Genomic DNA, 24,965 nt, shown 5'->3' on the forward strand with positions numbered 1-24,965 from the left:
GCCCTGCCACAGGCCAGGTTTAGCTGCAGGCTGCGCACTGCCTGGGGCCACTTGGCAAGAGATACCAAGCAATCCACAGATAGCCACCACCCATGCTGGGCTTAGAGGTGCCTCTAGAGGCCAGCATGGGAACTGAGGCCAGCTGTTGCTACTGCTAGGCTTGGGGCTGCTCAGCAAGAGATACAAAGCACACCGAGGCCAGATGCTGCTTATTAGGGTTTTGTTAACCTTTGAGACATTTTAGTTAAGTCCACAGCATGAGCCAAGACAGGCCTTTGTATGGAAAAGCCCCTGGAGGTGGTATGAGTGGGTCTGGAAGTTGGGAGTCACCTGGGTGGGGCGAACTGTGTTAGCCATGTTGATGGAGACTCAAATGGTGGCTGCCTCCTTCTGCCCACCATGAATAGAGAGGGCTCAACAAAGGAACGGTGGATTCTGCCAGCACTTCTGTGTGGGAGAAAGCTGCCTCTTCATCTCTGAAGCCAGACAGTTCAATTCCTCCCCATATGTCCTTGGTGCTTTTCGAGCAGCTTCCCCAGCACTGGAGCTCAGAGCCAGTGAGTCCATCAGTGAGTAAGTCCAGTTGCTGGTCCTTTAAAAAGAACATCTGTGACCCGCAAAGCCCTTCATCTTATTCAGCCACAATCTGCTGGTTTTCACAGCCAGAGGTTGTAGAGAGTTTTCTTCCTGGCACTGGAACCCTGGGCTGGGGAGCCCAGTGTGGGTCCGGGATCCACTCACTCCTCTGGAGGTACCTCTGCAGCCAAGGTAACCCCCCTGATTCTCAAGTGCCACACGCGGGTGTGGGATCAGCTTTTTCGCGTCACTGCCCCTCTGCCCTTTCTTCCAATCTTAAGGTAGCCCCTTATCGGTCTCCAGTTGTAGGACTTCTATTCAGCCAGACCTCAGATGACTTCCAGTGATGATTGTTCTGAAGTTTAGTTGTAATTTTGATGTCATGACAGGGTGCGAGTACAGCATCTACCTACTGTGCCATCTTGACCAGAAGAATGATCTCATTGTGGTTTTAATTTGCATTTCAATAATTAGTGATGTTGAGCATCTTTTCATATGTCTATTGGCCATCTGTATGTACCCTTTGGAGAAATGTCTATTCAATCCTGTGCCCTTTTTTAATTCAGATTAAGTGTGTGAGTTCTTTATGTTATTTTGGATATTAACCCCTTATTACAGTGGTCCCCAACTTTGTTGGCACCAGGGACCAGTGCTCCTATGAGAATCTGATGCCCGATGATCTGAGGTGGAGCCAAGGTAGTGATGCTAGTGCTGGGGAGCGGCTGCAAATACAGATGAAGTTTTACTCACTCACCTGCCGCTCACCTCCTGCTGGCCCAATTCGTCACAGGCCACGGACCAGTGCCAGTCTGTGGCCCCGGGGTTTGGGACTCTTGACTTATTGGATGTATCATTGGTGCATTTATGCATTTCTGAACTAATATAGTCATGTTTTGCTGTTTTGGATCTTGCTTGAAACCAGACTTTGTGTATTCTTCTGTGTTATCTTTCATTCAGTATTGTTTATGAGAGTCATCCAGGTTGTGGTGTGTTATTCCAATTTTTCATTTGATTTCTTGTGTAGGAAAATATTATTGATCTATTCTCTTATTAATGAACAGTTGTGTCATTTATAGTTTGTGGTTACTAAGAACAATATAGCTATGAACGTTTTTGTCCATGTACCTGGGTGTGCATTTTTCTGTTTCTCACAGATATATGCCTAAGAGTGGAAGAGCTGGGTCATAAGGTATCCCTATTTTCAAGGTTACTAGCTAATGCTAAATTCTTTCCCAAGATGATTGTACCAATTTAGATTTCCACCAGCAAATGAATGAGAATTCTAGAAACTCTACATTATTGCCAGTGCAAAAATATAATATCCATAAAAAGAAAGTTTTTTAGGCATATTATCTTTTACACTTAAATACCACACATACACACACAGACACACACACACTGTACTCAAAGAAATGGTTGATTGATTTTGCTGAGGATTAATATTATATAGTAGACAAAAATCATTTTAACTTTGGAGATGGTTAAGTACTTGCCATAATTAGCTATTTTGTACCTCTGTTCCCAGCCTCCAACATTGAGATGGTAATAATATCTTTGAAATAATGGAAAAACATTTTTTCTTTATATGATTACTTCTTTTCACTACCTTCAAAGGACATGGATTACAACTGTATGATCTGAAATGGAATAACCTAGCGTGAGAGAAGAAACCTAACCAGAAGTCAGGAGATTCAATAATTAATTTAGAAATATTTGGAGAGAAGTATTCAAAGTTTCGTGTGACTTTGATTTTTTAAAATTAACTTATTTTTTATTATGGTGACATTGGTTAACTAAATCCAGTAACTTTCAGGTGTACAATTCAACAGTAAGACATGATATACGTATTGCATTGTGTAGACTTTGATTTTTATCCCCAGTAACTTCATTAGCCCTTGTGCCATTTCCTTGGGATAGAGTCATGTTAACTACTTAGATTTTATATAATTTCTAGTTGAAGATGATATACCTTTTTCCCTTGCAAAGATATTAAGCTCTATTATACACCAAAAGCAAACATGTACTGTGTAATGCAATGTGACACTTGTAGTAGGAGTCTTTTTGAATGAAATAGAGATTTATTGTATGTAGCAGCTTGTTTCTAGGAGGAAATTTTTAGAATAACTTGATTCTAGTTCTCCTGTTATTTCCATAGAGTTATTTTCTTTGGCTTGCTTTCATTAGTAGGAGCCCCCAAACTTGGGAGGAAGTGCCCTATTAGAATATACAGTACCGAAGGATTCCTGCAGTTCAGCATAGTCATTTAGGAGTAGCATTGGATGCACACCTCTAGTGCATTTGCCTATCAATGTTGTTTTTCACTGGCACTTGCTTTAAGGAAATCTTTAATTTAGCAGTAACATAGTAGTACTTTTGACTTTGGTAAAATGCCTTTTCTCTTTCTCTCAAACATTTGTTTTTTATGGTATGATATAGTACTATTAAAAAAGTGCACTCAAGGCGTTTTCGGAGAAAAATGAAACAGATGAACACTAATCTTCATCTGAAGTCATTGAAGTAGTTCTTTTGGTCTTTGTCAGTATATAGGAAAATTTCTTTATGGTTCTAAAGAGTGCATTTTTTTCTTCCTGATTAGTTTACATTTTTTATTTCTGTTAGTGGTACACATCTATATATTATTTATGTCTTTAGTCCACTCGTCTTACTTTATTTTCCCATTATTATTTCTACCTTCCTTGCTATGATAGGTGTCGCTGCTGAATATATTTTTGTTTAAGTTCCTAAATTTTAATGTAAGAATTTTTTTAGGGTGTATATACCAAACGGAATTATTTTTGGATATGTTTTTAAGGCAATTGTCATGGATTGCTGTGTAGTTCTATGGATGTGGTAAACCAATTCACGGTATCCTACCTATATGCTGTTTCCTTAGATCCTTGCCAATAATGAGCGGTTTCAACAGTTTTACTTTGTTATTAATGACAAACATGTAGCAGTATATTTTAATATTTATTTACTCTTAATTACTAGATTTTTAAAAATATTTTTCCATGCTATGATTTATTGTCCTGGATAACTGTAATCTCTGATTGTTTTATCAGAACGAATTGGGGAATTGACCTAACATGGATTTTATTTAGCTTTATATAACTTTGTGGCCCTCATTTTATTTTATTGTGTAAATCTCTTTTCTAATATTAAAACTATGTATCCATTTTGATGTTTACTTTAGTGGAATTTCAGAATAATTTATCCTAAAACGTGAAATAAGAACATAAATTTATAAAGCCTTGTTGGTGAGAAGTGTGCTTGTAAGAACTCTTTATTTCTAGTTTTTTATTTTCTAAAGTAAATGTTTAAATAGCAATCAAATTTTTATTCTTTGAAAAATTTGTGATGAGATTTATAAATGCTATAACTTTTATGGTAAACCTCATGCCCTTATAAATGTATTTTTAAATCAATATTGGAAAGAAAGTTTTTTGAGAAAATCAAAATTATTTAAAAAGGAAGAAATTAAATACAATTAATGTGTCTTTGGTCACATATTAGCATCATCTGTGTTTCTTTTAGCCTGTAAGCTTTAGACTGTAGTTATTTCTTTGTGAGTTCATTTTATCTCAGCATTGGGGTCAGGTAGCTGACCCCTTTAGGTGTTTATGTCTATTTTAGATGACCTTAGGGGTTCTAAGGTTAGTTCCGAGCTTCTGACTGACTGAGTGAATTCCAGGAAAATCTGATGTCATTGGACACCACTTTCCTTAGTACCTGGGCAAAGTGTTTAACTCTGATAGAATTCAGGGAATCTAAGAACTTAGATGGGGAAAATATTGAATGTTATCATTTCTTTAAGTCATGAATGTAAGCAGTAACTGCAATTAGTTATTTTTAGTACATTACTAGAAACACATATTACTGTATCACAAATTTGTCTTAATATTTTCATAACCTGTATTTTCATATAATTGGTTTTGTCACAATTCTATTTATTTTATGCATTTAAAACACTATTCTAGGAAGAGGTCTGTAGTTTCCACTAGATTGCAAAAGGGTTCATGGCCCCCCAAATTTAGGAACCCCACCCTATGGAGAATGAATTCTTTAATATTTGGATGACTACAGATTTGCCCCCATTCATGGAGTTTTGCCAAAACTGGCAGTGCTTCTCTGGATTAGACTGTGATAGAGAGGAGCTGGCTAGGCGTGATTTCTAGAAAGAGGCCTGAGTGAAGTGGTCTCAGATCCATCAATGGCTGATGGGGCAGTTTATTGCCAGCAAACAGTGAGAAAATATAATTGTGTTTACATAAAATGCTAGTTATTTTTCTGTTGTACAAGTTCATGACTATTGAGCTATATTAGAAAATAAATATGAGGAAAAAAGGAAACACATGTAATGCTTTCTGTTTAAGATCTTTGTTTATCTCTTACAGATCTTTTTAATATGACATACATACTTGTATGTGCACATGTGTGTGTATTTTATATATGTACACATATATAGACAGATGTGTATAGAAATATGTACACATGTGTATGTACATGTCCTTTTTTAAAAACAAAAACAAGATTATACTCTAAGTAACTTGCCTTTTTATTTTGGTTCAGGTTTATTGAAGTGTAATTTACATGAAGTAAAATTCACTTTTTTTAGTATACAGTCCTGTGAGTTCTGACAATCATAGAGACATGTAATCAAGATAGAGAGTTATGGCACTCCCCCAAATCTCCATGTGCTTTTATAGGCATCCTCATTTCTTTTTGCAGTCATTTCTCTTTTTTGTTCCTTTTTCAAAATGTCATATAAATGGCATTGTACAGCATGCAGTTTCAAGTCTGGCTTCTTTCATTTAGCATATGTTTTTTCCTTTAATGGATTTGGTTTTTGATTATGCTTCAAGAATCTTTTATCAAATTGATGAAAATATTCATGTTTATTATTTTTCTAAGAATTTCATTGCTTCAGTATTAAAAATTTAAGCCTTTACTCAAATCTGACAGTTACTTTAGTAAAAATTGTAAAGCAGAGAATTCAGTTTTTAAAAATTAGCCAGTTTAGATATATTTATTAAGTTACTATTATAATACTCTTCCTAAATATTGATTTTCTCACAGGTAACACAAGTAGCAAGACAGCCGGGACCCCCGACCCCTTCCCCTTACTCAGCACATGAAATAAACAAGGGGCATCCAAATCTTGCGGCCACGCCCCCGGGACATGCATCGTCCCCTGGACTCTCTCAAGTAAGAAAACTTAAAAGATAATAATAATAAATTTCCATGTAAAAGCAGCACGTCTGTCTTTCTAACGCAAACTTTTAAACAATAACATAAAACATTACTTGAGTAATTTCTATTTTGTCTTTTGTATCACATATATAGACAGATGTGTATAGAAATATGTACACATGTGTATGTACATGTCCTTTTTTAAAAACAAAAACAAGATTATACTCTAAGTAACTTGCCTTTTTATTTTGGTTCAGGTTTATTGAAGTGTAATTTACATGAAGTAAAATTCACTTTTTTTAGTATACAGTCCTGTGAGTTCTGACAATCATAGAGACATGTAATCAAGATAGAGAGTTATGGCACTCCCCCAAATCTCCATGTGCTTTTATAGGCATCCTCATTTCTTTTTGCAGTCATTTCTCTTTTTTGTTCCTTTTTCAAAATGTCATATAAATGGCATTGTACAGCATGCAGTTTCAAGTCTGGCTTCTTTCATTTAGCATATGTTTTTTCCTTTAATGGATTTGGTTTTTGATTATGCTTCAAGAATCTTTTATCAAATTGATGAAAATATTCATGTTTATTATTTTTCTAAGAATTTCATTGCTTCAGTATTAAAAATTTAAGCCTTTACTCAAATCTGACAGTTACTTTAGTAAAAATTGTAAAGCAGAGAATTCAGTTTTTAAAAATTAGCCAGTTTAGATATATTTATTAAGTTACTATTATAATACTCTTCCTAAATATTGATTTTCTCACAGGTAACACAAGTAGCAAGACAGCCGGGACCCCCGACCCCTTCCCCTTACTCAGCACATGAAATAAACAAGGGGCATCCAAATCTTGCGGCCACGCCCCCGGGACATGCATCGTCCCCTGGACTCTCTCAAGTAAGAAAACTTAAAAGATAATAATAATAAATTTCCATGTAAAAGCAGCACGTCTGTCTTTCTAACGCAAACTTTTAAACAATAACATAAAACATTACTTGAGTAATTTCTATTTTGTCTTTTGTATTTTTTTAGACACATCTCCCATAATGGTGGCTACCAATTTTATACATTTCATTTATGGAGTCATTAAAAAATGAACTGTCAGTGATATTTACTTTTATTTTTGTTGTCGTTTTAGAAATTAGAATGTGATTCTAAAGTTCACTAAAAACCACAAAGCACTTGTTTGCTTTTCAGTGTGTTGTTTTCCCTCTCCTCCCTTTTTGGTGGAACGTTGGTTATTTTCTACTTTTTAAAAAAGTGTGATGTCTTTCTCTCTTGAGTAATTTTGGTGGGCTTTTTTGTTTGTTGGATTGGTTTTGATTTCATAAATAGATTATTGGAATTTGGTAGGCTTAAAATTTTGTTGAACTATGAAAGAGTAGTGAAGTTCTTAGTGTTTTTGCAGTTAACAGGCACAGCAGACATTAGAACACTGTTTTAAGAGGATGTCACTATGAGTCCCTTGCATTTTAAGTCATTTCTCAAGATATTGTTCAGCTTGCATCAACCCACCATCACATGTTTATTTGGGCTTCCTTGCTTTTAAGAGTGGGCTAGAGTTAACAACGTTTCTTAACTAGAATGTAGAGAAAGTCAAGCCAATAATGTTGACCAATGTTTGACATTGTTGGTATTTATATGTATGAATTGCTCCTTTTAGGAATGAAAATTAATTTTACAACATTAGTTTCAATTTTGGTTCCCATATTTTAGGCCTTTTAGAGCTCAAATAATAAAAGATAAGGAATTGCTTATTAAAAATAATGCCGAAAGCTGGTGATTTTAAGTTAGAGGCTGATTAATGCTGGTTTAGACTATAGAATATTTGAGAAGAAATGTACAACTTGCTAAACCATTACTGACATGACCCTATTAAGAAATATATAAATTAATCTGGACTTAGTACTATGCTTAAACTTGGTCCAGATCATTCTTGTTTAATTTTGAGTTTTAAAAGTAAAACGTATCAAAATAAACTCATGTTTAAAATGAGTTTCTCATGTTGGTTTTCATGGCACCCAAGCTATAGATAAGGTATATTTGTCTGAGTCTAATCAGGAGAGAAAAATTAGGTAGTGTTTTGAATAAGGAAAATTTAATATAAAGGATTAATAAGTATAACAGGGGATTGGAAGAATGAGGGATTGACTAACACAAAAGAGAACCTAAAAAATATGAAAACAGCAAATATAAGTAGCAGCTGCTTCTCCTGGGGTTGAGATAGAATACTCATGGAAGAGCCTTCTTCTCTAGGGCTGATACTGGAGAGTGCATGGCTATGGCTCACCTAATGGTAGAGAAGTCACTGTAATATCATACTAGTGGAACATGCTAGAAATCCTTCCTCTGGAACTTGCTGGAAATTCACCCTTAGAGTGCTGGAGAAAGCTGGCTTCTTTAGCACCAGTGTCCTTAGCAGAGAGCTGCTGCAGTACACAGTGGCTAGAGGCTCCTTACGGCATCTGTTTGCCACAGACACTTCAGATAACCTTGGATTTGCTGGATCATAATTCCCATGTGGTAGAGCAGCTTGCGTTGCAATCTAAATTTGCTGCATAGCTTTCTTTTCTTTAGTTCCTCACTCAGAGTTGAAAACCTCTCAAGCGAGTCTCAGTAGGTAGGTTGAGGTGTAGCACACTCAAACATAGTGTGTGTTGCCTCCGAAACTCAAAAAGGCCTAATAAACCTTGTGCCTCTTTTTTTCGTGCTAGTTAGTGTTAGGTCAGAGACTACTCCCCTCACCCTTGGCTGAGATTTAGACCTTGTTGGATAGGGCACAATGTGACTCCCTGAATGGAAGAGAAGTTACTGTGGTGCCACATCAGTGAAACTTACTAGAAATTCCCTTTCTGGAACTTGCCAGAATTCTGCCCTCTAGGGTGCTGAGGGGAAGTTCTTCACACAGAGGTTTCTTAGAGGAGGCACTCTGCAAAACTGCCTGAGAGATTACCGGAGTAGCTGTTGGCCACTGGGTACTGCTGGCTGCTGCGCATTACAGCTGAAGCCTGGCACTGAAGATGTCATGTACTCTAGGACAGCTGCACACTGGAGAAGCCAGATTCTGTAGAAGCTACCTGGACCGCAGGAGGAGTCTCCTGTGCAAGCCCGCAGACACCAGGAAGCACAATCTTTTCCTCCTGCAGTACCTCTCCAGTGCCTTCTACTAACAAAGCTTAACATTGTGCCCGCTGAAATGGAAAAATATTTAAATAGCCCAGATCCATTTTCACTGTATAGGCAAACCATTTTTTGAATTTTGAGCTGAAAGGCGAGCAGTCAATAACTGGCACATAAGAGCTTAGTTTTCACTTCAAATTCTTACCATTTCAAGTGATTTGACCCAAGCACTTGGCCCAAAACACTTCAATTTTCTGAAAGACAGGACAGCTTGCAGATGCATAGTTTGCATTTAAGAAAGGATGATCTTGCAGTGGTCTCAGTTGTTGAACCCACAAATACCTTTCTGTATGCTGTTATATTAGTGCTTTTAGAAGCCAGAGTGCATGAATTACAGGGGGAAGGGTCACCAAATATTAATTTGCTTTCTTTTGTGGTCTGTTTTGCTACCATTTTGCCTAATCTGATGGATGAACCCAGTAAATCACACCTGGTTCACTCCTCCTATTTTTTCCCCCTGCCTTTTAGACAGAGGCAGGCTTATATTAATTAATTTGTCTCTTAACACTTTTTTAACATCTGCTGATAGAGGATATTTTTCTAAATTGGCATACCTAGAAAAATGGGAAGATTGGTGGGAAACTCAGGCTACTCAGGTTTAACAATTAACACATTTGTGGATCTTAATGGAAAGCAGAGTCTTAAAAATAGAGAGAAAAGCATTGCAGGCTTGGAGCCAAATAGATGTAGGTTCTGGGGCTTGGTGGGTCACTTTTTCGTTACGTGATGTTGGGTAAATTATTTAATATCTCTGTATAGGAGAGAGTTAGAATTCTGTTACTAAGAGGGTTACTATGAAGATTAAGGGGAAGAGAGTATTGTGAATTAGATCTTTTTGTTATTTGAAAATTATATGAAGTCTTGCCTTAGAACAGGATATGCTAAATGCTTTCAATAAGTGGCGTTCATTTTCATGCCTGTCAGACTTGATTCTCTTCAGGGCTTTGTGTGTGTGTTCATGAGTATGTGTGTGTGTCCAACTCATCTAAATTGGCTGTCTATCTAGTATTAGTGTGCAACTCAGGAGTTCCACCCATGATTTTGAGATATATCGTCCAGATATGAAGATAAAAGTAGAGGCTAGCCTTGGTCATTTTATGTTGGCGATAGTATAGTTTATTCTTGTCCACAGAACTATTAGATTCCATTCAGCTGAAGATAAGATTAAAGAAACTTCTTAGTTTCTTTTTGCCCTTTTTGATGTGACAGTCTTCCCTTTATCTATGAATTAGATCTTTCTGTCCCAAGTAGTTACCTGTGTCTATGACTCAATGTTTGACGCTAAATGAATCTACTAGGGTTTAAGTGAAGGCAGCCAAGCTGAAGAAAAGTAAATTTCATAGCTGTGATACATAAAAGAGGGAAAATGTAGAAAATTGCTCCCAATTTCTTTCTTACATCACCGGTGGCAACCTCTTTACCTGCTCCTTTCCCTTCCAGATAGGAGTTTACACACGTGTGCACACATGTGTGCACATGCCAAGTTTTAAGGCTTTTTGTGCATTTTCCTGTGTTATATGACGTCTAAATCTTTGTAGCCCTCTTTGCTCTAAAGGTTTTGTTTAACCGAAGTCAAAAACTTTAGACTTTTAGACTGTTAGTGATTGATAGTTAAAATGACATTTTCAAACTGTTGATAAATTTCTAAGACACAGACTCTTTTTAGCTGTAGGTTCTTTTCAGTTGCTCTGAAATGGATTTTAAAGGTATCTTCTGGGGCACACTTCAAAAGTAAGTAGTGGAATGCTCTGTCCCTGGAGTCAGGAGACCTTGGTTAGATAGAGTCCTCACCCCGCCAATAGTATTTCAAAGTTTGATGCAGTGGGAGTTCCTATTAATGATCTGTTTTCTTCTTTGTCATTAAGAGACTCGATAGTACACAAACTACTTCGGAGTAGCCAGTTATTATGAAAATTTTCAGAATTCTATACTGTAGGTTTAAAATTAGGCAAACTTTGTGTACTATTTCATTTTGTATCTTTATTTTCAAATATCAGAAGTTTGTTATTTGACTTATCTTAAATTACATAAGCAAAACAAAAGTATTTCCTACTTATTGCTTAATTGTTGGCACTGATAACCAGGTTCTTGTCTTCTTTCCCTTGTGTCAGTGTCTAGACTCCTAAGCCGTGTTCACAGTAATCAGGGTGAGAACATGCTCAGAATAATGCCAAAGTGGAGTGAGACATGTTTTCTGCCTGGAAATTTCATTTGTTTCTTTTTTATGTGAAATCATCTCAATCATGTCATATAGTGGCCTGAGATGGTGTTATGGTGTATGACCCACTGGTTAGATTCTTTACTGTCTGTGGAAATGCTAAGCAAGGGACTTCTTTACTGGGGAATAGTGATTGATCATGATATTTATTTTAACACAACAGTTTTCATTATTAGTAAATGATGAGTTTCAAATGACTCATGGTTTCTATTATCTTTTTGTTTTATTCAACTTCCAGACGTCATTTTCTTTCAGCGGTCTTATTTTCTAAGGAAAAATTCTCGGTGTTGCCTCACAGTTGTTGATTGACTGTTTCAGGTCTTACAAACTGCCTTTTTCTTTATTATTAAGATAAGTTGTAATTTTATATACTGCATACTGTATTTTTTTGTGATTTAAAAGTTTTTTGTCTTTCGTAAAGAAAATTCTGAGTTTGACGATTCTGACAACCAACCTTGCTAACCAAGATAAAATAGAGGAAGCTTTGAAAGTTTTTTTCACATTTCATTTTTGAACTAGATGAGTCTTTATTTTCCTTCAAGAAAGAAAGCAAAGCAAAATTCATCATTTTTATACTCCCCTTCTCCCCCATGGAACACGTTGCGGCAGTTGCTAAGGCAATCTTTGAGTTGAGTGGTGTTTGGAGGCTGCATTCGCGGCACATGAAGATTTGATGTAGGCCCAGAAACCTAAAGTTCTGGCTGCACTGAGATGGCCCTGTTGGTGCCAAATCCTCTTTCATTTTGTTTTATTTTTTAGTTGGTAATATGTCTGTTTACTTAAAAATTTACAGCTTGTTGAAAATTTCTTCAACAAATACTGTCATTAAACCCTTTACAAATGAATGTGCCTTTACAAATGTCGTTAGTATGAAATTAAGTTACAAAGGCCAAAAATACCCACACCATTTATGTCTGTGGTTTCATCTGATACATGTTAAATAATTGTGATAGGCTCTTTCCTCTGATTGTCGAGATTTTTTTAAATGTCATATTCGATTAGAGAATTTTAGCTCTTTTGTCATTTTTTTGGTTTTATTAACAAAAACAGTTGCAGCCATATTCACCAGATGTTTTCCTATTAGATGAATTTCATCTTTCATAGAGCCTTATAACTTACCATGAAATACGCCTAAAGTAATTTTTATATGCTTGTTTGATTACGCTTTTCTTTGCATTGAGTGTAGCTAAAAAAAAAAAAATCTGTGATTTTCTTTCAAAATATCTGTTATTAGTTTTTAAGTGTTGCTGCAAGAATCAAAGTTAAGTGCAATTATTATGCAGTCTGCTTCACCCTAAACTACAAGTTTTAGATTCTGTTTGGCAAATCTATAAGAACTGGAGCATATATTTTGAAATATCTCAGTATAAAGAACGAAAGTTTTAAAAATCAGTCCTGTATTAATTCAGCACTGTTTTAGAAAGCTAAAGAATTTGGCTTACCAATCAGTAAGACTTGATTGTAATTTCACAAGCATTTCTTTTGTTGTCTTTGATGTAGGCTCAGGTTTTTGTTGGTGATGCTGTTTATTTTTATTTAAATTCTGTCAGGGGGAGAAAAGGTTTAAGATTATATTTTTTTACTTTAAAAGAATTGTATCCTCTGGACATATTCTGAGATTTCTCTGGCTACTACCCATCTGTTTTAATAGGTAGTGCAAAACCTCTCTCAGCATTTCCTGTGCAAGTTTATATCTCTTTGGAATTTCACACTTCACTAATTTCCCATAGTTTTAGAAGAGAAGCTCACTTTGGTGCCACCAATCTGTTTTTCATCTAGCTATGACATTAAGATTTTTTAGATTTTTATGGTTCTGAAAATTGCAACTTCAAGTCAGCTACAGAAATTAGCAAGTGCCAGTAAATTTAGAGATGAGAAATAGAACAGGTAAGTTTTAAGGAGAATCAGGAAATGAAGCACTTTGACTATTGAATTCATTGTGCTTGTGATATTTCCTGTAGAAATTTATATTCCATCTGTCTTATTCTGCTTAGGCTGCTATAACTAAATACCATAGACTGGGTGGCTTAGACAACAGACATTTATTTTTCACATTTCTGGATGCTGGGAAGTCCAAGATCAAGATGCCAGCTGATTAAGTTCTTGATAAGGGCTTTTTTTTTTTTTTTTTTTTTTAAATTTTTTTTTTTTATTAGTTTAAAGTACACAGTACATTGGTTCAACATTTATATAGTTTATAAAATGATCCCCCTAATTGCTCTTCCTTTCCTCCGGCTCTCCACCTAGCCATTATATTAATGCTGACTGCATTCTCTATATCTTCTTCCTTGAGTTGTAGAAGTCCGCCTTCTTGCCGTGTCCTCACACAACAGAGAAAAACAGACAAACAAGGTCTCCGGTGTCTCTTATAAAGATACTAAACCCATCACGAGGGCCCCACCCCCATGACCTCATCTAATCCTAACTGTCTGCCAAAGGCCCCATGTCCAAATACCATCACATTGGGACTTAGGGCTTCAACATAGGAATTTTTTTGCGGGGGGGATGGGAGGGTGGTCAGGGGCACAATTCTTTCCATAACATCATGTGATTCAGAGTACTGTGGGGTAAGGGGGTAAGAAAGGTCAATAGAGGGAGTAAGTTGTCCATAAAATATTGTGCCGAGTTAATCAGGTAGATGGGTATATGTGCTTATCCATATGTGCTTATTTTTGAACAAGATGTGTGCATCCACTTTGCAAGGATGTGGAAGAAGAGGACAAGCTTTATACAGGACTGTTTGTTTTATCAGGGATTAGATGACAAAGTTTACTTGAAGTATTTTGCTAACTACAAAGTATAATATACAAAAACTAGCATCTTTATAGAGCTAAGAATTATATATTTCAGTGACCCAACACTCAATGAAAAGCAGACCACATACACATCATGCAGCTTTGTGGTGATTTTTAATTCTGTCAATGAATAGTGAAAGAGAGGTTAGAGTTAAAGCAAGAAGAACCATAGTTAAAGCAAATAGAATCAATTAACTATAATGAATGTTATAGATTGATATGTAGATATTTATTCATACATACCTATTGATATGTAATCTATATATGAATATTATAAAAATAAAATGTTATAATTTACTTATCAAATTAACAGCCTTTTTTTCTTAATACATACATTTATTGTTTCTTCTTCTCAAGTGTCCAGCCACACTGATAATTAGGTAACAAGAGGAGCTAAATCTAATTCTAAACTCTTCATCGGTCAATGGACTCTTAAATTTTTTCTCTGTGAGGAATGATAAACTCTTAAGCTATCTGAATTTTTTCTCTATGTTATATATGATGTCTTTTCTGTCTGCCCAGTATTTCGTTTCATAGCTACCTAAGTAAGTGATATGTAGAAGAAAGAAATTATGTTGCCAGTATTATATTTTACAGGCAACATAAATCTCCTTTTCAGTTTCTTGCCAGTGATACTCCATTTTCAAGACTTTATTACATCAAATCTTAATACTCTTGATCACCATTAAAATTGTCCATTTTCTATTCAATTCCAGAATTTTGACCTGCCTGTTTAGTACAGTTAACCACATAACAGCCTAATTAGTTCAGCAGTGTAACTGTTAAAAAAGAAATCATACTAAGTATTTCAAATAAAGAGAATTGACTACATGAGTTTGTTTTACTAGCTGATTGATTATCAAGGGGATGCTGAGGTAGGTAGTCCAATAATGAATAACTACAGATAACACCCCAGAGCTAAGAGAATGAAAGAGAAATGGTGGCATTGCCAGAATCTAGGAGCTTGGAGGAAGGTTCCTCTAGGACTGTTGCTCAGATTTCTGAGAATGGAGTTACTGCAGGTTTGGTCCTTGGATGGCAAGAACTCAGTAGGTAAGAGAGAACAAGGTGGGAAGCTGGTACTTTGAATATCAGTTGTGCATGCCCCTCTGCTGCTAGCATCTTTAAATGGCCTTGAGAGTCTGAGGATTTGAATGGCAATGATGTGCAGAGCCATAGTGACAGGAGACAAAAGCACCCTTCTAACTTACAGTGTAGGTTAGAGCTTAAAGACAACAGGGAAGTAACTGGTACAAACAATGGTAAAAGGATGTATAATTTCCTTACTAATGAGTAAAGTGGGACCAGTAAACCCCAATGAATTTAACCACAGCCAGGAAAGGGGACAATAAAAGTAAATGTGGTAAAATAATAGGGCTTTGGAACATGTTGGTAACTGTAGTAATAATGAAGTTAAATTCCTAAATATGACTCACATTGGCCAAAAAACAAAATCTAGGTATATGCATTTAGACATGACACAGAAAGATGGAAAACGAGCATGGAAACATTAACAGGAAAATGTTAATAAAAAGAAAGCAGTTATAAGCAACCTTTATAAGTCAACATAGAATTCAAGGCAAAAAACTATATGAGGGAGAGAGAATTCTTAGACTATAAAGATTTAAATTCTAGAAGATGTAACATCATAAAATCTTATTTACTTAATAATTGGTTTAGAATATATATATCAAATATAAAAGAAATTGAAATCGGTAAATTCATAATTAGTTTCAGAGACAGACATCTCAGAGAAATGGACGGGTCAGTAAATAATTATAGATCACGGTTGGCAAACTGTGGCCCAAGGGCTAAATCTGGCCCCTCTCCTGTTTTTGATAAATTTTACTGGATTATAGCCATACTAATTTATTTATTCTGCTTTTGTGCTACAACAGAAGAGTTGAATAGTTGCAACAAACTATATGGCCTGCAAAACCTAAAATATTTACTGTCTGGACCTTCACAGAAAAAATTTACCAGCCTCTGATGTAGATCAGCAAACTGTAAAGACCAGTTAGTAATTTTGGGTTTTGTGGACCAGATGGTCTTTTGCATATTCTATTTTTTAACCCTTAAATATGTAAAAACCGTTCTTAGTTGGCATTGCAAAAACACATACCAAGGACCATAATTTGCCAACCCATGATGTAGCTAAATGACAATAAGAGTAAGCTTGTTTTTATATAAATATATAAATTAGCATAAGATTATATATGAAGAAGAGAAATTTTGTACATATTAACCAAGATAAAAATAGTTGAGGATATTGATTTGAAAGTCATAGTTATCAAACTTTAAGAATATAGTGAGAACTTTTTTCTGGTTCAACTAAAAAAGATTAAAAAGTCTATGAATAACTTGAATGAAATAATTTGTTTTAATTTTTATCATTCAACTGTGTATGCACTTTTCAAATACACAAGATTTACAGAACTTGATCATATGTTAAGCTACAGAGAAAAATATGAAATTCCAATCATATTTATATTTTCTGAATATACTACAGATTTAGAGTTTAACAAAATAATGAAATCTAAATTATGTTTAAGCTGAAACTATAGCACGTAATTACTTTTTAAGAAAAGCTTATCAAAGTTATAATTTATTTTACTTGAACATAATTTTATATTTTTCATAATCTTAAACAAAAATAATATTTTTCTTGGAAATTTAAAAACTATTGACTTAAAGATAAAATCCAAATAGAAAATGTTATCTTTAGAAATGAATGACAAATAGCACTTTGTATCAGAATTTGTGCAATGTGAATAAAGTGTCACTTGGGAAAATGTGTAGCCTTAAAGGCATATATTAGAAGAAAAAAAAAATTGAAAATAAATGAACTAATAATCTGAATGGAGGACTCTTATGTTGTAATTTAAGGGTTGCAGTTTTTTAAACATACCCATACTTAGTGTACTTCTTGTTGTGTTGGTGGTATTGATTTGTAAATACTAGCTGTAAATTGTTTTAGTACTAGAAATCAAGAGCTTTTATATATTAACTAATTCTCTTTATAGTGTTTTTAGCTTTGAATTGGCCAATTTGTGTCTTCAGTCATTTAAAATATGCTTTTTTGATAATAGCAAACTTGACAGTGTCATGAAAGTCATACTCATGGGTGTAAAATATTTGCGTGTCACTAATTATTAGTGATGTTTAGCATCTTTTTATGTGCTTATTGGCCATTTGTCTTTTCAAGTTCTTTGCCTTCTTTTTCATCAGATTTTGTTTGTCGAGGTGTAGTTCTTTATATATTCTATATTTCAGTTCCTTATCAGATTGCATTTCTTCTTAGCGTTTTAATCTTTACACACATGAAGATTTTATCCTTTTAGAAAACAGTAGCAGGTTTAGAGAAAGAAGTCTTGGGTTACCAAGAAGACAGCCATGTTTAGGTGGGGAAGTAGAAATACTTACTAGTCTGTAAGCAAGACCTGCTAATGACAACTTCATCAGAATGAGAAAAAGTCCAGTTGCCATGTTCAAAAAAACACCGAAGATTTCCAAGGGCTGTTAAGGGTTCATGGAATATATCAAGGTTCACATTGGGAGTTAGAGAAGTTGTATACAGAAGTGATGACTCAGAAGCAGCTGGCTATTTACATAACCACTTGGCAACATTTAAGAAGGAAAGGATGTAGCAAGAGGACCGGAGGCTGGCCGGCAGACAAAAAAAATAAGAATAAAGGACCTAGAAGTCATTATCTGTGTTCTCGTTGGTTTTAAGAGTGATTGCCTTTTACCGTCAGTGGCAGTGAAATTAGGAAGTATAAAACCAGAAGGCAGAAGAACACAAAGTATATATTAGAACACAGGAACATAAAACTTGGTACAAACTTGTAGAAAAGATGAAAATTATCAAAAAGCTGGATGCATACAAAAAAAGGCATTCTTCACCAAATCTTTGTGTTCTGCTTAGTTTTACTTCAAAAGTCTTAAAAAATATAAATTTGAAGAATGGTCCTTTCTAGAGGGTCTTTGAAAAAGACAGTCTCACACTAGAAGCAAGCTCGAAGTGTAGATCTGATGCTGTAGGGATAAGAATGACAAATTCTCCTCAAAAATATCAACTCTTGGATACCTAAGGGACAGTGGTAGGAGGATCTGACCATGAAAACATTTAAAATAATTTTAAGTGAAAGCTGCCCTTCCTAATATAGCTTGAATTATAGAGTATGAACTAATGTTTATTATGCACTCTTTTGTCAGATTACTGTATTTGAAGATATCTTGGTGGTAGGTTACTTTATAGGCTAGAGTTTTCAGAGCATTTCTCAATTCACTTTATCATTACAGTAACACTATAAGATAGATATGCTTATCCTCATTTTGTAGATTGGGAAGGTCAAGTGTGAAAAGTGAAATGATTTGCTTCAGGTACTTTAGGTAGCACCATTGGTAAGGGACTGAGTCCAGATCCCCAGGTCCCAACTCTTGGCAGTCTTCCTTGCTTTCTCGTAATTTACCATAGCGTTTATTTTAGATTCAGTTTAGGCATACTAGCCTTTCATAAATAATTCTGGAGTTACAGCTTATAACATTGTTTTTATGAAATAGTATGTTTTAATTTTTAAACGATCAACTTTGGCGTACATAAATTTGCAAAATTGGGGCTTTATAAAAATTCAGCCACACAATATTTAAACTTGTTCTTAAATGTAGAGCCACATGTCTAAATCTAGACTCTAAGAAATTAGTGGAGAAGATAGTCTTAACAGGGGAGCGGCAGGACCTAGAGTGAAGAGTATATCCAGAGAGACAATGCATAGAATGGGAACTCTAGATAGGATTGTTCTAGATGAAAAGTAGGAGAAGAAACTGTCAAGAAACCAGAGACTAAATAAAGGTAGGGAAATGGAGGGAGGAAAGTAGTAGAGATGACAGTGGCAGCTATCAGTAGAAGGTGCGGGAGGTGTGATGAATAGCAGACACTGATGTTGGAAACAGAGCCGGCAGTCCCCAGCTAGAATACCTTTGCTGCCAGAGAATTCATTGAACCAGGCATGAATTCTCTTTATAGGCAGACCAGTGCTTTTAGTCCAGTAGCCTTGGGAGACCTGGAGAGGAAACTGGGTTATTTTTCTGTGCAGGGACGAGCTAAGCTTTTAATAATGTAGTTATTAATATGGGAATGTAAGTAGCCTGTCAGATGTAGGTATATTGTGAAAGCCATCCCATTATATGAGTCCATTTCTAGTGAAAGTCAAAAAAAAAAGTACAGCATTTAAGTGTTGAACTAAGTATAAAGAATATGGAAAAGATGGTAAATTCAGTACAGTGTTTCCCTGATCCATATAATACCACTCACTGCTTGGATATGAGAAGGAGACCAGTGGTTCTCAGTCCTGGCTGCCACTGTCTGATGCCTGGGTCCCATTCTCTAGAGATTCTGATTTAACTGTTTGGGATGGGGCCCAGGGAATCCTGATGTCGAGAATGCCACTGTGAAACAGGGAATACTCACTGCCTAAATGAGATTCCTGGGCCATCTTTTGCTGGGAGTGGTTTTCAGTGAATGGAGCAGAAAATGCCCCCCAGTTTTAGGCCACATACACATATAATGAATTGGGCCATTTCTTAATTTAGGGAAAAGTGGCTTTGATGATTAAGAAGCTGTTTCTATCTAGTGTCTACAGGTGACGATTAACATCTTTTCAAATAATACACATCGCGTCACACTCTGTACTCAAAATAGTTTTTACAGTGTTGATTATATATACCAGTTAATTTTGATAGAATCAAATTCTGTCCTGACAGGTGTTATATAATTGACCCTTCGAATACTAGCAGAATAAGAGCATCTTGGTCGCAGGTTCTTTTGGCTTCAATACAGTTAAATTATCCTGGATTAAAATCTGTAGAACAGTGGTTTTCAGATTCTTTAAAATGACAAGACTTTCATTCGCCCAGTGCCTGAACCATAAGTAAATCTGTAAATCTTTGCTAGATAAAAATAGTTCTAAATGAAAATTTCCAAAAGTATCACTTTGGGACTGTTTGCACAGTGTTTTATTTGGCTAAAACAGAAGTTGTTTCCTCCCCACCTTCCCCTCCCCCCCCGCAGGTACTGTTAACTTTTTCTGTACAATTTAGTAAAAATTTATTTTACAGATACAAGCTTAACTAAAAAAAGAGCCGAATACTCTGTTGTTACATTCTTAGCTTGTTCTGAGGAAGGTTTATTTTGAGGGAAGCTCTGAGAATCTTTTTCTCAGCACTCAAGCTGTTATGTTGTCATGAATTAAATCATTAAGATTGAATTCCTAAGCTGGAAAAGTCTTACTGTGGCAGGAATTTAGGTTTTCTAAAACCAGTTTAGTACTATATTGAATATAGACTTTATTACCTTTTCTGAGCAGGTGATCTAATTTTCTGTTCTGAATATTCTTAGAATATAACCACAAAAAAGCTTTTATATACGGCCCTGGTGGTGGTTAGGTAAAAAGAAATATTGTCTCTAACTGATTTTACGTATTAAGGTCTTTAAAGAAAGGTGGTATGAGAGGTTAAGATTCATCTTTTTTGTACTAAATGCCTCAGTTTTCAGAGTATGATGTATAATCAGTTTATTTGTCAAATTGTCTTATTCTAGAATTCTTTATATTTTGGCAAATATTTCTATAGTTGGGTCCATAGAGTGGCATGACAAGTGCAGCTGTTGAGATGGATCATGAATGATATTAGAATGTACTTTAATTTATGTAGGGTGCCACTCATTAAATAGCAAAGAGTAAGAGTGATCGAGTGGTCTTAATGTAAAATAAAATGTATATTTGAGGGTTGAATTGCCTAAAACAGTCATGTAAAAATGTCCAAGAGCCACAATTAAGTAAGAGCAGTATTTGTGTTAGATAACATTTAAAATACAGCCCTTTAATTTTTTAGCGGTCATAGCTCTACCAGAGTATTTATTATGTCTGATTTATTCCCCCTGTAAAATTGTTTTTTTAAAAAGCCTCACACCTACACAAAGCTGATATGTAGAGTGGTTTGAAATCCTAGGGTAACCACTGAAAAAGCCCTGTTAATGACCTTGATGTTATCTAGAAACACAGTGAGGCTCATCTTGAACTTTTCCAAAAACTATTCAGCAACCATCCGGCAAACATTATAGTACACGAAAGGCAATATTCTGTCTTGTAGGCACACCTGTTATTTGCTTCTTTGAGAAGCAGTTCTCATTGCATTATGATGTATTTGGGAAAAAAATCTGAAGTGCTGCAACAGGTTATCAGTTTCTGGTTTATGTATGCTGTCTTTTATTTTGTGAGGTATATTATGACTTCTCTCACTGGTTCTCCACCATCTTCTTATTTTTCTTTTTTCCATTTGTTCATTGCTCTCTAGAATCCTGGGCAAAAGAGATTCAGTGTGACCTCTGATCCATTGGTGTTAGTTTTTGTTAGTAACTCTTTTAATAGAATTCAAGATAAAAAAATTTCAAAACCATACCTGAAATGATGAATTGGCATTTCTGCAAAGTGTATTTATTTTTGCCCTGATTTACCCTAAATCATTATCATAAAACTTTTATTTTAACAGCCGAGGTGTTTTTCTTTTATCTAAATCAACTAAAACAAGAATTGTTCTGCTTCGAGGTAGGAATGGGAGGGGGCTGGAGGAGATACATTGCACTGTCTATTAGTATTTAGGTAGATTAATTATACTTTGTTTTAGCTGAAGCTTGATTTAAATTTATCCCAAGTCATATGTTAAAGCTGTGCATTGGATTAGACAGACTTTGATTTAGAATGTACATATTTTAAATTTATTAGCTGAGCCATGTCGTCAGGAATGAACAATTCTGGTGAAGATTGACTAGTAATAAAAGAAACCTAATGAGAGTCTGTCTGTAGCAACATTATTGTTTTTCATCTTTCGTGTCTGTCATCTTGCTGGATTTTTTTGAGAATGAAAAATTATAAGAAAATGTTCTACAGGAAAATGCCTGCGTTATATATTCCCGGTGTTATGGCTGACAGAAAAAATTAGAGGTAACTTAAATAATATGTAGGAGTCCATATGGATTGGTTGTGGCAAATAGGGTTTATGTGGTTTGATTTTTCTCCAAACCTATTTTTAAAGCTGTATTAATGAATATACTTCCTTCTTACTTATCAGATTTTACTGCAAAGATGATCTGTTTGAATAAATAGCGAGATTTTCTTAGAAGACCATTCTTCCCACAAGTGAGTGCCAGATATTTGTATGGTGCATACTGTGTGCTAGGCACAAATGGGTTTATTTGGAAAAGGCCACTGCTCTCTCCAGATCCTCGTGCTGTGACCTTTGTGCAGCAAGTTCATATACTGCTTTCCTGGCCCTCATATTCCCGAGCAGATTTCCCTGTTCTTTGAGAATTTTAGCATTTGGCCCACAGCACTTCTCAACTTTACTTTCTGCTCTCTACTCTGAGGACTTATCACATATCCACTTTTTGCCCCATCGGACTCCTGGATTCACCTTCTTTTCTTCCCTTTTTTTTATTTTCTCAGGACAACTATATTTGGACACATACCCAGCAACCCATATGGACAGTCTAGACCTGTACTGTCCAATAAAATAGTCACTAGAGCCTCCTGTGGCTTTTGAGCATTTGAAATAGCTGGTACAAATCAAGATGTGCTATAAGATGTAAAATATACCAGATGTCTCAGTTTTTATATTGACTAAGTTGAAATTTGGGGTATATTAAGTTAAATAGTATATTAATTTTACTTTGTCTAATGTGGCTACTAGAAATTTTAAAATTAATTATGTTGCTTGTATTTCTGTTGCTCTGGTCTCTACCGGAAACTGTTCTGTTTTTGAGTTCTTGAAGTCTAAAATTTCTCGGACCACAGCTTCTTGCTTCTACCTTTCCCCATGTGCGGTCCTGTTATACCTGTTTTATAGCCTATAGCCCTTTAATTCAAATCCCTTTCTGTTCTCTATATGCCAAGTCCCTTCCTGTCTTCATGTTCCACTTGTTTAGCTGTATACTGTACAGTTCCTGAAGTTATGCATTGTGATAGCCCTCCTTCACCATTTCTAATCCTTCTGCTTACTTTTTGAAGCATCTACTGTCATAAAATTACGATGAAATATATAATCTTATAAAAGAGTATAGATACATGTTCAGTTTGAAAAAATATAATAGTGCCCCTTATCCGTAGGAGATACCTTCCAAGACCTACAATGGATGTTTGAAACCAGGGATAGTACCAAACTCTATTTCTACTGTGGTTTCTTTTTGTTTTGTTTTGTTTTGTTTTCATATACACACACATACCTTTTTACTTAAAACACTGTATAGCTTTTCTTTGGTATATCTGAGTTGTCATCATCACTATTCTTGTACTGTGGGGCCGTGATTAAATGAAATAAGGCTTACTTGAACGTAAGCATTGCGAAACCTTGACAGTCAATCTGATAACCCAAACGGCTACTAAGTGACTACCAGGTAGCGTGGACAAAGGGATGATTCATGTGAGTGTGTTGGAGCTGGATAGAGAAAGCAGGACAGCGCAGGATTTCATCATGCTACTCAGAACAGCATGCAATTGAAAACACACGTTGTTTACTGAATTGTTTATTCTGAAAATTTCTATTTAATATTTTTCGATCATGGTTGACCACGGGTAACTGAAATTGTGGAAAGTGAAACTGTAGATAAAGACGGGCGGGGGGCGGGATACTGTAATAATAAAATAACTGACCACCACTCTTACCAGTTACCAATATCTTTGAAGCCCTTTTGTGCTCCTGTACTCCAGCAGCCTCCTTTCTCCCTTTAGGTAAACATCCTGAGTTTTATGTTGATATTTTGTTTCATCACTTGTATTTGTTTACCTATACTTTCATTGGTGTCAGCAGATTGAGGTTCACACTCTAAAGTAGCCATTATTTATATGACCTTGGCCAAGTTAATTTATTCCTCTGAACCTGCTTTCTTATTTTTAAAATGGTTTACTTCATAGAAGTTTTGTATAATTAAAGTTGGTATGTTCTTGGCAGAAAACAGACTCAAGAAGGGTAGTTTACATCCTAGCCTTCAGAAACCCCCATCTTTCTACTTTAAAGATTCGTTTTCTTTTGCCTATCTCAAGTGTTTGTTCTGAATAATTTGTTTGTTATTTGATCTTGTACCCTAGGTGATCTCATCTACTCTTGTTGCAAGGACTGTTGGTTTTATGCTGATGATTCCTAAATCACTCTCCAGTTGACTCTGCTCTTTGTACAGGTCTAATTATAGTTGACCATTGAACCCCAGGCAGTCGATAATCCAATGACAACTTTTGACTCTCCAAAAAACTTTACTAATATAGCCTATTGTTGACTGAAGCCTTACTGATAACATAAATAGCCAATTAACACATATTTTGTATGTGTATCATATACTGTATTCTTAAAGTAAGCTAGAGAAAAGAAATGTTATTAAGAAAGTCATAAGCAAAAATAGATTTATAGAATTTACTGGAAAAAAAAAAGATTTACTGATAAGACCCTGTTTGATTCAAACCTGTGTTTAAGGATCAATTGTACTCTACACTTTTGTACTCAGGGGTTTCCTTGACAGTTAAAACTTGATATGATACAATTGAATTTATTACTTTTCATCCAAAGCAGAGAAAACAGCTAATGCAAAGACATTAAGAGAAAATAAACTTGCTATATTTGAGGGAAATAAACAAGGCCATTGTGGCTGGAGAGTAATGGAATATCGTGAGGTTAGAGAAGTAGCCTGGGGCCCAGTCATTTTTGAATCTATAAGTATCCTTAGCTACCCAGGCCTCATACTTGGAGCATCAGCTTCCCTACCTCTTATATCTAATTGCTCAGAAAGTCCTATTATTTCAGTATATTAATTATCTCAAATCTTCCTCCTTTGTCTAGATTCATGTGGCAGACCAGACCCTTATCATTATACACCTGGACTATCAGTAGCTCCTTAACTCTGGTATATCTGACACAGCTCTCTTTTCCAGGACTCCATAGTGTAATAGTTCTTTTTATTAAACAAAT

The 24,965-nt window shown here is 35.4% G+C and overlaps 1 protein-coding gene across 17 annotated transcripts in view; it reads left to right on the forward strand.

The window, feature by feature from the left end:
* Window positions 1-24,965, forward strand: part of EIF4G3 (eukaryotic translation initiation factor 4 gamma 3) — a 279,210-nt gene that overhangs the window by 90,638 nt on the left and 163,607 nt on the right. For 11 of the 17 annotated variants that reach the window (XM_015598927.2, XM_015598928.2, XM_015598924.2 and 8 more), the window contains exon 1: window positions 6,527-6,659. The exons of 5 other annotated variants lie outside the window; for them this stretch is intronic. The gene's annotated coding sequence lies outside the window, so the exon portion shown is untranslated. Of the gene's footprint in view, window positions 1-6,522; window positions 6,660-24,965 lie in introns of those variants that run through there. One more of the 17 variants, XM_006924482.2, reaches the window with a different exon arrangement.

Source organism: Pteropus alecto, unplaced genomic scaffold, assembly GCF_000325575.1.
Source record: "Pteropus alecto unplaced genomic scaffold, ASM32557v1 scaffold39, whole genome shotgun sequence".
In the NCBI taxonomy this organism is placed as follows: Eukaryota; Metazoa; Chordata; class Mammalia; order Chiroptera; family Pteropodidae; genus Pteropus; species Pteropus alecto.